The 13,725-nt window shown below is 40.3% G+C and overlaps 1 pseudogene; it reads right to left on the bottom strand.

Moving 5' to 3' along the window:
• LOC120057433 overlaps positions 1-13,725 on the bottom strand; it is a 113,289-nt pseudogene that overhangs the window by 49,604 nt on the left and 49,960 nt on the right.

The raw sequence follows: 13,725 nt of genomic DNA, 5'->3' as shown, positions 1-13,725 counted from the left end.
CCCATAAAGACCACCTAGAGGCTGATAACTATTAAGTCCCCCTGTCTGACGGGTTATTGAATTTAATGTGCAGAGCCCATTTTGAAGCTTATTGAACGCTTGGCCTTGCTATCGCTTTCATCTGGTTTCCATTGATATCGTACAGCTACAACAGCTGCTTCAAGTCATTCCAGAGCCCCATCTGGCCCATGCCTCTCCCCTCAATCACTGAGGTAATAACCTCCGGGCTGGCAGGCGGGCGTGTGTGAGAATGTGTGCGTCTATGAGTTTGTATGCGTCTTTGAATGTGTATCTGTGAATGTGTGTGTATTTGTGTCTGTGTATCTGTGCGTATGTGTGCACGTGTGTGCACGTGTCACAGCTGTGACATTTATTTTTCATACCTGCTGGTTGCAGAGTGGGGAGATTAAGTTAAAGCCTTTAACTGGCTCCATTGACAGTGATACATCGAAACATCCAACCAGGTTGAGGTACCTTAAGGGACCTTGCAGCAGTTACAATTCAGGAATACATTAAGTCATGGATGTTATTATTATGCAGTTCGTACTTCATTTTCAATACTTGTATTTATTTATTTACGCAGTCTGTTAGCAGCATGTATCTCCTGTACGTATCTGCAGATAACCATTAGTATAAAATGCTCTCTCTGCACCCTGAAGCTGCTGTATGGGCTAGTGGAGCAACTGTTTTACGATGTGACTGCACTACAGCAGGGCTCTACACTGCCATTTTTTATAAGGAGCACACAAAGAAATGGAAGAGCCCAATGGAAGAAAAAAAATATTCAAGGTATTAATGATGGTAACTCGATAAGTTACCATCATCTGTGGTTACCAGGTTGTTAGCTTGCGAATAGTTTTAGAACGACCCGCAACATGGTTCATGAATGTAAAATGCGGTATTGCAAATCTGCGATAGAAAAACATTTGCTTGGTTTGGGCTAGAAATAAGATGTTTTCTCTGTAGTAATGATGCAAGCATAATGGTCACTAATCAGCTTATTCTCTATGGCACAGCGAAGTCATAATTACAACTATTATTATCCGAGTGATTTGTTTCTGGTCGCAGTGTAGTGCCCTGTACTGTCTTACCCTGGGTTTTTGCGGCCTGCTTTTTCTGCTCAACGTTATGTGTTTTTGACTGATCTTTACAGCTGTGCTGCAGTCTTAACCTGTGAGTTTGTTTAACTTGACGGATGTACTACAGTCTTACCCTGTGTTTCTCTTTGACTTTACGTCTGTACTCCAGCTTGTCAAACTCCAGGTCCTCTCGGCGCAGCCTCTCTCTGGCCTCCTCCACATTGATGCCAGTTGTGCCATCATCCTCCTCCCCTTCTGTGGCTGGCACAGCCGTCCTCTGGAGCGGTGGCCGCTGCTGCACCATCTGGAGAGAGGGGCATTGATCAACACACAGTTAAATTACAACACTGCAACTTTGCCATCTAATTTTTCAGCTGGATGGGAATCAACACATGCACACACACAAACACGTTTACCCACACACAAATGCGAGTACACACACACACACACACACACACACACACACACACACACACACACACACACACACACACACACACACACACACACACACACACACACACACACACACACACACACACACACAATTTAGTGTCCTTAATTTAATTTTCAGCTGGCTGAGCATCAATTTACAAAACATCACGTGCCATCTCATTTTCTCTGAGTGAAAAGGCTGTTAGTGAGGTAAACAAACTGGTTTTGACAATAAGTGGTCTTCTCATTTAGCTGAGCCTGAAGCCACCAAAACTGGTTATTATTGGATCTGACTCAAAAGAAAAATTTGTCGTCAGGAAGAAAAATGTTTGTACAGACCTGTCCCTCTTCCGTGAAGACTAATTTGGTGTTGACTTGGAAGTTTCTCTTCAGGACTTTCTTGGCCTCTTTGAACTTGGGAATACTTGGCCCATCTCTTTTTCAGTCTTCTTCATGGTGTTGCTGTCACTTTCCTGTGATGAGAGGGGAAATGATCAGAACACTGCATATATGTACATATCAACCTAACACAATTTCACTGCTAATGTAACACCTCATAACATTGATCATGTTGAAACGGTCTGTCCCTGCTGATCTCGGCTAGAGGTAGCTAGACAATTCTGCTAGTAGGTCAGCAGGTAAAGACTGGAGACTCAGGAATGCTGACAAAGACAAGTTCACAGAGAACGAACAGTACTGTCCACTCATTGATTGCTTCAGCAAATTAACTGTGCAACAAAATGAAATTCCCAGCCCCTGACAGAGGGTAGTTTAGCCATCTATTTTGGTAGTAAAGAATAGAATTATCAAATTGTGTCAAAACTATTTACTTACAGGGCAGCTGGCCTGTCCTCTGAGGTAAAAATCAAGACTAAGGTCAGTGGTACACTATAGTTATAATAAGAACTCTGCATTCTGGAACATTGATTCAAGAAATGTATGAATTTTCCATTGCTCCTCTAATTAGGATCAGGGCCTAATCCAACCTGCAGGCTTTACAGTGCTGCAACATCAAACAACATTCCAATGTTTGCCCAGATAACAGATCATCTCTGGTTAAGCAGTTGACAAGGACACTAGACATAACATAAACAAACCCATTTTGTTGTTGTAGTCAAAGCAGAGGGTAAATCAACTTTCCTTGGCACATTCCAGCATATATTCTCTCGTATCCAGAGTGATAGAGAGAGCGCTCTTGCCTAGGGTGTTAATAAAACAAGCCCTTGGAATATGACTTAAGTTTAACGAGCAGTAGACTCTGCTGAGTCGGCACTTGGAAGGAGGCATAATATTAGTGACGAGACAAAAAATATATATAGTTACATATGGGGATATTGTTCTTGACGATTTATCAGATCGACAATATCTCTATATTTTTGCGCTAGTTGGCTAGTTACCTGCACCAAAAGGGCAGTATTTTTTTTGTTCTCCATCTTTTTAAATAGGGAGCAAATTTGTTTTCAGCTCATTGTTTTCTCATGACTCTCTTTTCCCCCTGCAGCAGACATATGGTGAACAATATGTTCGGAACATCGAATCGAATAAAATCACATTATCGGCACTTAACTATCTTGATAATATTGTATCGTGGGGTACTTGGCAATTCCCAGCCCTAATAAATACTGCATGCCTGATTATGTTTTTCACATCAGAATGACCCACTACACAATTTATGTCGGTGTGCTCGCTCAACCATATATTGACGTATTTGGTCTCAATTGGCGAGGTTGTGCATTTTATGGTTTAATAACTGACGTCATCCCTCCCTTGGGGACATTGATCACCATATTCAATTAGAAATAACCGATGTGAGCTTTTGCTAGAGAGAAAAATGTGATTCAAAAGGATGTGGCATAAATATGAAATAATGGCCATCATGCTGGGAATGTTGTCATACTGAAAGATATTCAACTTCCCCCAAACCAAGAAATAATTGTTAATTCTCTCACCATACATGTATTGAAGGTAATCTCAGAAAACTTCCATTGCATTTCTATACAGTTTGTTCTGCTGACAAACATAGACTCAGCCAACAGAAGGTAGTGCCATCCATTTCGAGAGCCCTATTCAAAGCCACAACAACCAGTCGGAATACATTAAGGAACAAAATTAACTGCTCTGCACAACAATGGACACTAGCAGGCTACCGGAGCAATACAAGAATGTGAGGCAGAGGCAAGGACGTCTGTGTGTGTGGGGGGGGGGGGCATTTGATTAATTCCGCCAGCAAATGAAACAACCTGTGGCAAAAGTCACTTCATAAACCTAGTGAGGTGAGCACATAATTAGTGATAAATGACAACAACAGCTCCGCTCTGTCCCAGCTCCCTTGTCAAAACGAATCAGTAAATGTTACTCCCCCTCCTGCCGCAGTTTCTATCTCTCCACTGAGAATCTAAATTGGGAGTTGGAGTTAGGACTTACCTAGCCCTCCCAGTTTTAATAAGCGCTTTCCCACTGGAGGCGCAGAGTCTCGCCGCTATTCTGAATGAGTCAATTCAATCTCTTTGGGTGTGAAGTTATTGCACTGCATTTCTATGGCAAAATTATGGGCCCCGTCGAAAAGAGGAAAAAACAACTTGATTAGAAATCCAATATCAGCAGTTTCCACAAAGGGGCATGGCTTTCTGTATGCATTTGAAAAGATAAGGAGATAGGAGCCACAAAGTCAAATCTTAACCCCCTTCTTTATTTCATCAGCTTAGGAAAAAAAGGACTGTGAGAAATGTTTGATCCCGATTTAAGAGCACGTGCTCTACCTCACCTTCGGAATAAGCAAAAGCCCAGTATTCCAATGCATGTTGCTCTTTTCTTGCGAGTTCAAATGTTCTCAAGGTTTGGTACCTGGCGGGTTGGCTTTTTGAATGGGAGGGACATTGAACAAATTCTTATAGTTAAGATATCATTATAAGCCTTTTAAAAATGTATTTAGCACTTTTAGTTAGGCAAGGACAGCAAACAAACTTCAATATGGATTCAGGTTAAGACCAGAATGTACTCATAATGAAATGTGATGCTTAGACACATCATAGTAGAGGGTAAGTAAAGCATTCCTCAACACCGGTGCTGACATTCATGCCGGTCCTGATATGAATGGCTGAGGGCCAATTAATGGATTAGAGTGAGAATCAGATGCTCAGTCAATCAGTGAAACAATCAATCCTTCAATAAATGGGCCAGACCAAACACCACTGTCAATAGGGGGGAATGGGGGAGTCAACACATCCTCAGAGGACTTAGCATTATGCAATAGGTGAGTCTTTATAGTCAGAGTTTGAGCATTCTTTCTTTTCGCTCTTAGTAATTATAAAGTAAAGGAGAGGAAGAGAGAAATTAACTAACACGACTGAGAAGAAAAGTCCTGAGGCTCAGTGTCAAACTGTTTCATCACATTAGCTAAATGCCAGATTGACAGTAATAGTTCTCTAAAGTACTTGTTTGGGAAACAAAACAGACCATACACCAGGCAGTTAAGGCAGGTAGTTATTAAGTTACATCAAAAACTCTATAACTTCTGAAAAAACACCAATAGACTGAAAACAGAGCAGAGAGAACCCCAGATGGTAGCATAACAATGTACCCTTCTGGAATTACCTCAGTCTTTAAAACATTTGATCACAAACGGTATCAATCGGAAAACAAAAGTTCAAAGGAGGATAGAGACAATTTCCTAAGGCCATTTTACCAATAGTAAGTGAACCAGAGAAAATGAATGTGGATAGAAACATGTCGTGGAAATTGCAAGATTTAGACCGCTGTGCCGCTCGGGAGGCCTGTATGTGTTGTATGATTGATGTTTCTTTTTTTGTCTTGCATTGTGTTTGTTTGTGAATACCAGTTCATTTTGAAAGATTTTTTACTTTAACATTTTGTTTAATAAATAAATAAAATAAAAATACTATATAAGCCTATAGAATACCATCTCTACGATAAGGCTAGGCCTAAACCTTCTCAATTTGGGAGAGACCTACAACGCGATGCCCAAGGGGATTTGGGTTTGGCAGGAGACGGTTTCTTCTCAAAGTAAGGGTGTGAGAGGACGACAAGGATGCAATTAGCATAATGGAATTGCCATGCGGTTCGTTCCCAATGAAAGGTGTCATTTGACAAAAAGGACTGTCAACGGACTTATGTCCTTCCCTGAGATTGTTATTGCAGGCTGAGGGGGCTGCTCTCACAAGATTGCCTCAATCAATCTCATACTCACAAAGCTACATTTAAAAGGACACAATGAAGGATGTGTTATTATGTTAGGCTATCACCACCTCAAAGACCAAAAATGAATGATGGCATCCACGTGTGAAGAAAATAATTAGTTTATTTTACGTTATCCAATGATGGAGTATACAAAAACCCTGATTGACCCTAACGTTTTTGGTTAAACCATGAAATTAGTAGAATGGTATGAATATGCTCGATACCTTGTACCAGAAGATAGCAGTCATTGACATGATTGATATTTTAAAACATCAATACCACCCACAACGTCAATACCACCCATAATTCTTGAAACACTATCTGAAGGAGCTTCTAAGCCCCTCTAGGGCAGGATAAGGCCAGCGACAGTAGAACTTTTGGGGGCTTTCTGTTTCTCCTGGTACAATGACACTTTCAGAGGTAATTGAGCTGAACAGACCCTGCCAGCTGTATTGAAAAGATGGGGTGACAGGTGTGAAGTCACCCGGATCTCGATAGAGGAGATGAAAGCATCCCCAGCCATAGCGTCCAGACCGCGATAGTGACAGTGGCACAAATCAGCCTAATTATTGTCACATGCTGGAGGTGAAGTATATGGTCTGAAGAGTCGACAGGTATTTCAGGGAGAAAAAGCTTCTCTAGGAGTCTGTGTAAACTGACAGTTGGCAAGTTTTTTTGGGATACTCATTATAACTCATGTGGACAGTTAACTTATTCAGGTCAAGAAATTCCTCCATATTATAAACCATTTCTCCCCTAGGCAAACAAAGACATGTTCTTTTTTAATGATTTCATATACAATGGCCCCAAAAGACCCTTAACTGACCCACGGCCTCTCATAAGCCTCTCATGAGACTGTAGATAGCCACATTTATCTAGATTATTTCACTGAATCTATAGTGATGAAGAGCAAAAAATAAAATCTTCTTCCCCCATTTGAAGACAGTGAATCATGTCTGACAAGAAAACCACCACTCCGCAGCCTCCCACACTCTAGCTGAAGGCACACTACAGCAGCTGTGACCCTGCCACCTACAACATATTATTATCCCACTGCAGAGGAGTCAATGAAAGAGATAGCCGGAGATGGCTAATCTCACCCTGACCTCTATTCAAACACTCTTCTTCTCCAAACCGTTTCTATCGTACGGCTGTCATTTTTTTGCGGGAAAACCAGGATGTTATATTCCTAACTTCACATGGGAGCTAGCCCAAATTGTTTGCCTCAAGGTGCACAGCAACTCTAAATTTAAGCAACAAATAGCTTGGAACAACCCATTTTTCTCCAGGAAAAACTGAGCATTTCAATCAGCCCACTCCAATTCCTGAAAAAAGGGCAAAAAGGTAATAAGATGAGTTACACAAGTGTGCACTTGTGTAGGGGTTTAAGAGCTATAGCTACCTACACCTCACTTAACAGTTTAGTCTCAGACATTGAATTATGTTATAAGTTCATCACCTAAACCAGAGTGATTACTGTGATGAGGTCACCACTTCAGCATCTACATCCCCTGCTAGGTGGGCACTCAGCGCAAACAGTGATTTACCGGTTCTCTAGCAGAGAGGAACCATCTGGCCAAAATTAAATCTGACATTAACTAGTATCCATCCACTGCCAGGTGTGTGTAGAGTGGAGTCATTAAGCCTTCTGGAACATGTTGTACCTAACTTTGATGGAAGTTTAATAAACAACGGAACTCTACAGAAATGCAAGGCAAAGCCAGGCTGAAGCACACCAAGCGCCAATGACTCAGGGCATCGCATATGAGACAACGACATTGCAAGTTGGCAACTCCGTAGAAAACAGATGGTTGGAGATGGGCAAAAATTGAACCGCTTGTCAAACTGGAGAATACAGACGCATGCAACAAAAAAAAGCGCACCTAGCTAGTCGCAAGTGAAAGTCCACAATCCCTAGCCAAGTTCACATTTTGCTGCATTAAATTTTTACCTCAAAAGGAAATACATTGTATTTATTTCGTACCAATCTACACAAACTAGTCCACAAGTCTAAGAAAAATGATAAAAAATATATAGATTTAAGGTTTTCTAACTAAGATGTCTTGATTGTGTATGTCTTCACAGCTCAGAGTTAATACTTGGTGGAAGCACCTTTGGCAGCCATTACAACTTTGAAAAATATAACTATAACCCAGGGTTAGGGTTTCCTCTAACTTGTTACCTGGGATTTGCTCCTTTCATATTTATTTTGATCCTGACAAACTCCAACCAGTCCCTGCCGGTGACAAGCAAACCCATAACATGATGCCTCCACAACAATACTCCAAAATACATTAGGTTTCACGTGTAGTATTGGATTTGACCCAAGCCTGGAGTTTTTAATTTAGACCAAAAAGTTAATTTCTTTGCCATGTCGTCTTGCAGTATTATTTAACGGCCTCGTTTGCAAACAGAATGGATCATTTGGAGTGGATTTTTTTAAACATAGGCTTAACTCTTTTCACTTTGTCATACAGGCCAGTAATGTGGAGGGACTGCAATGTTGTTGACCATCTGCATTTTCAAGTATTGTGGTGGCAGCATCATGTTATTGGTATGCTTGTCACCGGCAGGGACTGGGGAGTTTGTCAGGGTCAAAAGAAACATCAAAGGACCAAAGCCCAGATGAGAAGTTAGAGGAAGCCCAGTCTTTAATACCTAACCCTGCGGTAGAGTTTTATTTTTCAAAGTTGGGAAAATTACCACCCCCCTATCAAAAAATATATTATATTCTGTGCAAGGGGTGTTTAGACTTTCATCTGGCACATAACAGTGCCTTCAAAAAGTATTCACACCCCTTGACTTTTTCCACATTTTGTTGTTACAGTCTGTATTTAAAATGGATGACATTTAGATTTTTTTTGACTGATCTACACACAATACCCCAAAATGTCAAAGTGTGATTACATTTTTACATTTTTTTAATTTATTTTTTACAAATTAATTAAAAATGTAAAGCTAAAAATGTCTTGAGTCAATAAGTATTCAACACCTTTGCTATGGCCAGAATAAAAAAGTTCAGGAGTAAAAATGTGCTTAACAAGTCACATAAGTCGCATGAACTCACTCGTCAATAATGTTGTTGAAAAAATAATAATACAAATAAATAAATAAATGTTTACCTTTTTTCCCCCCAAGGTCGAGTCATGCGTCTTACAAAACATGACCCACCAAGCCATGCTTCTAAACACCTGCTCGTTTAACCCAGAAGCCAGCCGCACCAATGTGTCGGAGGAAACACCGTTCAACTGACGGCGATAAGCCAAGTAAAGCCCCCCGGCCAAACCCTCCCCTAACCCGGACGACGCTGGGTCAATTGTGTCGCGCCCTATGGGATTCCCGGTCATGGCCGGGAGGGGATCGAACCCCAGGCTGAAGTGATGCCGCAACACTGCGATGCAGTGCCTTAGGACCGCTGTGCCACTCGGGATGCTGTACAATAATAATTAACATGATTTTTGAATGACTTGCTCATCTTTGCACCACACACATAATTATAACATATAATTATGTGTAAGGTCCCTCAGTTGAGCAGTGAATTTCAAACAGATTCAACCACAAAGACCAGAGAGGTTTTACAATGGCTCGTAAAGAAGGGCACCTATTGGTAGATCGGTAAAAATAAAAAGCAGACATTGAATATCCCTCTGAGATTGCTGAAGTTATTAATTACACTTTGGAAGGTGTATCGATACACTCAGTCACTACAAATATACAGGCGTCCTTCCTAAATCAGTTGCTGGAGAGAAAGGCAACAGCGCAGAGATTTCGCCAGGAGGCCAATGGTGACTTTAAAACAGAGTTTAATAGCTGAGATGGGAGAAAACTGAGGATGGATCAACAACAATGTAGATATTTCACAATATTAACCTAAATTGACAGAGTGAAAAGGAGGAAGCCTGCACAGAATAAAATACATGCATCCTGTTTGCAACAAGGCACTAAAGTAATACTGCAAAACATTTGGCAAAGCAATACATTTTTTGTACTGAATACAAAGTGTTATGTTGGGGAAAATCCAATAAAACACATTACTGAGTACCACTCTCCATATTTTCAAGCATGGTGGTGTCTGCATCATGTTATGGGTATGCTTGTAATCATTAAGGATTGGGGAGTTTTTCAGAATAAAAAAAAATAAACAGAACAGAGCTAAGCGCAGACAAAAATCCTAGAGGAAAACATGGTTCAGTCTGCTTTCCACCAGACACTGGGAGATTAATCTTTCAGAAGGACAATAACCTAAAAACACAAGGCCAAATCTACACTGGAGATGCTTACCAAGAAGACTGTGAATGTTCATGAGTGGCCTAGTTACAGTTTTGACTTTTGATTGTTGCACAATCCAGGTGTTTCACAATCATCTAATTGATTTACCCAGAAAGACTCACAGCTGTAATCTTTGCCAAAGATGATTTAAACATGTACAGTTGAAGTCGGAAGTTTACATACACCTTAGCCAAATACATTTAAACTCAGTATTTCACAATTCCTGAAATTTAATCCTAGTAAAAAATTATCTGTTTTAGGTCAGTTAGGATCACCACTTTATTTTAAGAATGTGAAATGTCAGAATAATAATAGAGAATGATTCATTTCATCTTTTTTTTCTTTCATCACATTCCCAGTGGGTCAATATATCTTGAGATGTTGCTTCATTATACCCACATAATTTTCCTTCCTCACAATGCCATCTATTTTGTGAAGTGCACCGGTCCCTCCTGCAGCAAAGCACCCCCACAACATGATGCTGCCACCCCCGTGCTTCACGATTGGGATGGTGTTCTTTGGCTTGCAAGCCTCCCCCTTTATCCTCCAAACATAACAATGGTCATTATGGCCAAACTGTTCTATTTTTGTTTCATCAGACCAGAGGACATTTCTCCAAAAAGTTCGATCTTTGTCCCCATGTGCAGTTGCAAACCGTAGTCTGGCTTTTTATATGGCGGTTTTGGAGCAGTAGCTTATTCCCTGCTGAGCAGCTTTTCAGGTTATGTCGATATAGGACTCGTTTTACTGTGGATATAGATACTTTTGTACCCGTTTCCTCCAGCATCTTCACAAGGTCCTTTGATGTTGTTCTGGGATTGATTTGCACTTTTAGCACCGAAGTACGCTCATCTCTAGGAGACAGAACGCATCTCCTTCCTGAGCGGTATGACGGCTGCGTTGTCCCAGGGTGTTTATACTTGCGTACTATTGTTTGTACAGATGAACGTGATACCTTCAGGCGTTTGAAAATTGCTCGCAAGGATGAACCAGACTTATGGAGGTCTACAATTTTACTTCTGAGGTCTTGGCTGATTTCTTTTGATTTTCCCATGATGTCAAGCAAAGAGGCACTGAGTTAGAAGGTAGGCCTTGAAATACATCCACATGCACACCTCCAATTGACTCAAATTATGTCAATTAGCCTATCAGAAGCTTCTAAAGCCATGACATAATTTTCTGGAATTCTCCCAGCTGTTTAAAGGCACAGTCAAGTGTATGTACACTTCTGACCCACTGTAATTATGATACAGTGAATTATAAGTGAAATAATCTGTCTGTAAACAATTGTTGGAAAAATTACTTGTGTCATGCACAAAGTAGATGTCCTAACCGACTTGCCAAGAAATTTGTGGAGTGGTTGAAAAACGAGTTTTAATGACTCCAACCTAAGTGTATGTAAACTTCCGACTTCAAATGTACTGACTCAGGGGGTTGAATACTTGTATAAATCAAGATAGTGTTTTACTTTTCATATATATTTTTTTAAACAAAGGTTCGACTGTTTCTTCCATTTTGTGTAAACAGTAGTTATTTATTATATACATTTTAATCCCACTATGTAAAACAGCAAAATAAGGGAAAAAGCCAAGTAGTGTGTATACTTTTTGAAGGAAATGTACTGCATATACTATAGCCATTTGAGTTTCCACAACCTGGTCATTTTAGCAACATTTTTCTGAACTATTTTCTTACCTTTCGTACCATTTTCCTAATAAACTTTTAGTTTTTTCTTACTGTAAACTATTACATGTTGCTGTGGAGAATAACATGAAGTAATTGTGTCAAGTATAACATGTTCAGTAACTTAAATGCAACGTGAGTATTTTTTTTCCTTAATCATGGTTCTGGGGATCCAAAGGGATGCACATTTTAGTTTTTGCCTTAGCACTCACTACACACCTGATTCCACAAACTAAAAGTTTGATGAGTTGATTAGTGGAATCAGGTGCATAGTGCTAAGGCAAAAAGGTGCACCCCTTTGCGGCCCCAGGATTAAGAAACACTGGTGTACAAAAAACTGGCACCACAACAGCCCAGACCACCTCACCTCATCATCCTGGTCTACCTCCTCCAGACTGAAGACATCTTTTCTCTTCACTGTCAGCAGGTCCAAGTCCCTCAGATCTTCATCCTCCTCTTCATCTGGACCAAAGATCAGACCCTTAGGCCCAAGCTGTAACTTTTCCCCACCCGCAACCTCCTCCTCCTCCGAGCTTTGGGACTCACGAACTTCAGCACTGGGCCCATCTCCTCTGAGCTGAGCCTCGAAGCTCTTCAGTTCTTTCTCGTCCTCCTCCTCAGACTCAGCCACCTTTCCCTGCCCGCTGTTCTGCCCAGGGTCTGCTCTCTGCTTTTGGGCTTTGTTGAGGAAACGCACCCTTGGAGCAACAGCGAGGCCCAGAGAACTATCAAGAGTGCCACAAGGGAAGGACGATGACAAGAGACATATTTTCTGAAATGTTTGGTTAATTTAGGGATTTAGTCATAATTGCTATTGATAGGTGATAATGATTGACGATGATTTCAGCATGTCATGGTCCAAAAAGGCTTAAAATAGCTAGCGATGGCCAATTCAGCTCAAGCTAAGCTAGTATGAGGGGGATGACACAGCTTCTTCTAATGATGCCCCAGATCATATCATTTTTGTTTTATGTATGATCTGTAAACAACAGTGTGCATAATGTAGGGTTTCCAATCATAAATGCATATTTTGACCAATGGGTAAAATAATATGATAATTGTGTAGTTAATCCTCTAAGAAAACCAATGGTCCAAACATCATGTCTCTATCATAATCTTTTCAGAAGAGTTTTTACCCTCATAACAATTATTTGGGTGACTAAATCAATAGAGGTCAGAGAAAAAATATTAATGGAACGTTTTATAGAATATCACAGTAGCAGGACATAGAAATATCTACTGTATGAAGTAACCTACTGCATATATTTTAGGGCAGACCATGAAAAACGTTTAAAATTGAATCCAGCCCATGTTTCTTAAATCATTAATAGCAATTAAATGTACTACACCTATAGGTGACTAAGTTTATATCACCAATGAAATATTAGTGCTACTACTTTAACTCGTCTGTAGCATAGCGTCAGCTAGGCTGGATGCTGTGCAAGAATTAAGGCTACCTGACAGGCGCACCGTTTAAAATCGTCATCTTCTTGAATCCGGAGGACATAAAACAATAGAGGCAAGACAGTGATTTTTAGACATAACATGTAGTATTTACATATTTTAGTACATGTTTTTCATATTAATACGAAATTCCTGTTCTTTTTAAAAGATTTCTCAGGAAAACAAGCGTCTCTTTGACATGTCAACAGAGCACTGGGCGTACTGCGAGCGTCTTATTTTCAAAGCATTTAATTCAGCTTGTGTCATGCTAATTTAGCTTTATGTAACCCGCGAAACAACTTTTAAGACCTCCACCACATGTATGATTCAGAACATGAAGAATAAAATTTGTCTTGGTAAAATGTATTTTGTAAGACAAGGAAGTGTAATATAGCCTACTGCATGCAGTGTGTGCATTGCTGCGGTTATAATGTGAGGAAATGGCTGAATAGTTTATAAATATTGTAAGCTAAACTTTCTGATCTGCTGCATCAGCCTCATTGCTTTTAAAATGTTTTATGATGCGAGTTGTTGTATTACATTTGGGATCTATCACATCCCACAACTGTCCCAGACTGTTTGGAATATTTATTTATTTCCTCACACAGAAGGACAATAG

Source organism: Salvelinus namaycush, chromosome 12 (assembly GCF_016432855.1).
Source record: "Salvelinus namaycush isolate Seneca chromosome 12, SaNama_1.0, whole genome shotgun sequence".
NCBI classification, from domain to species: domain Eukaryota; kingdom Metazoa; phylum Chordata; class Actinopteri; order Salmoniformes; family Salmonidae; genus Salvelinus; species Salvelinus namaycush.
The sequence above is the reverse complement of the archived record's forward strand: the minus strand, read 5'-3'. Positions and strand labels throughout refer to the sequence as shown.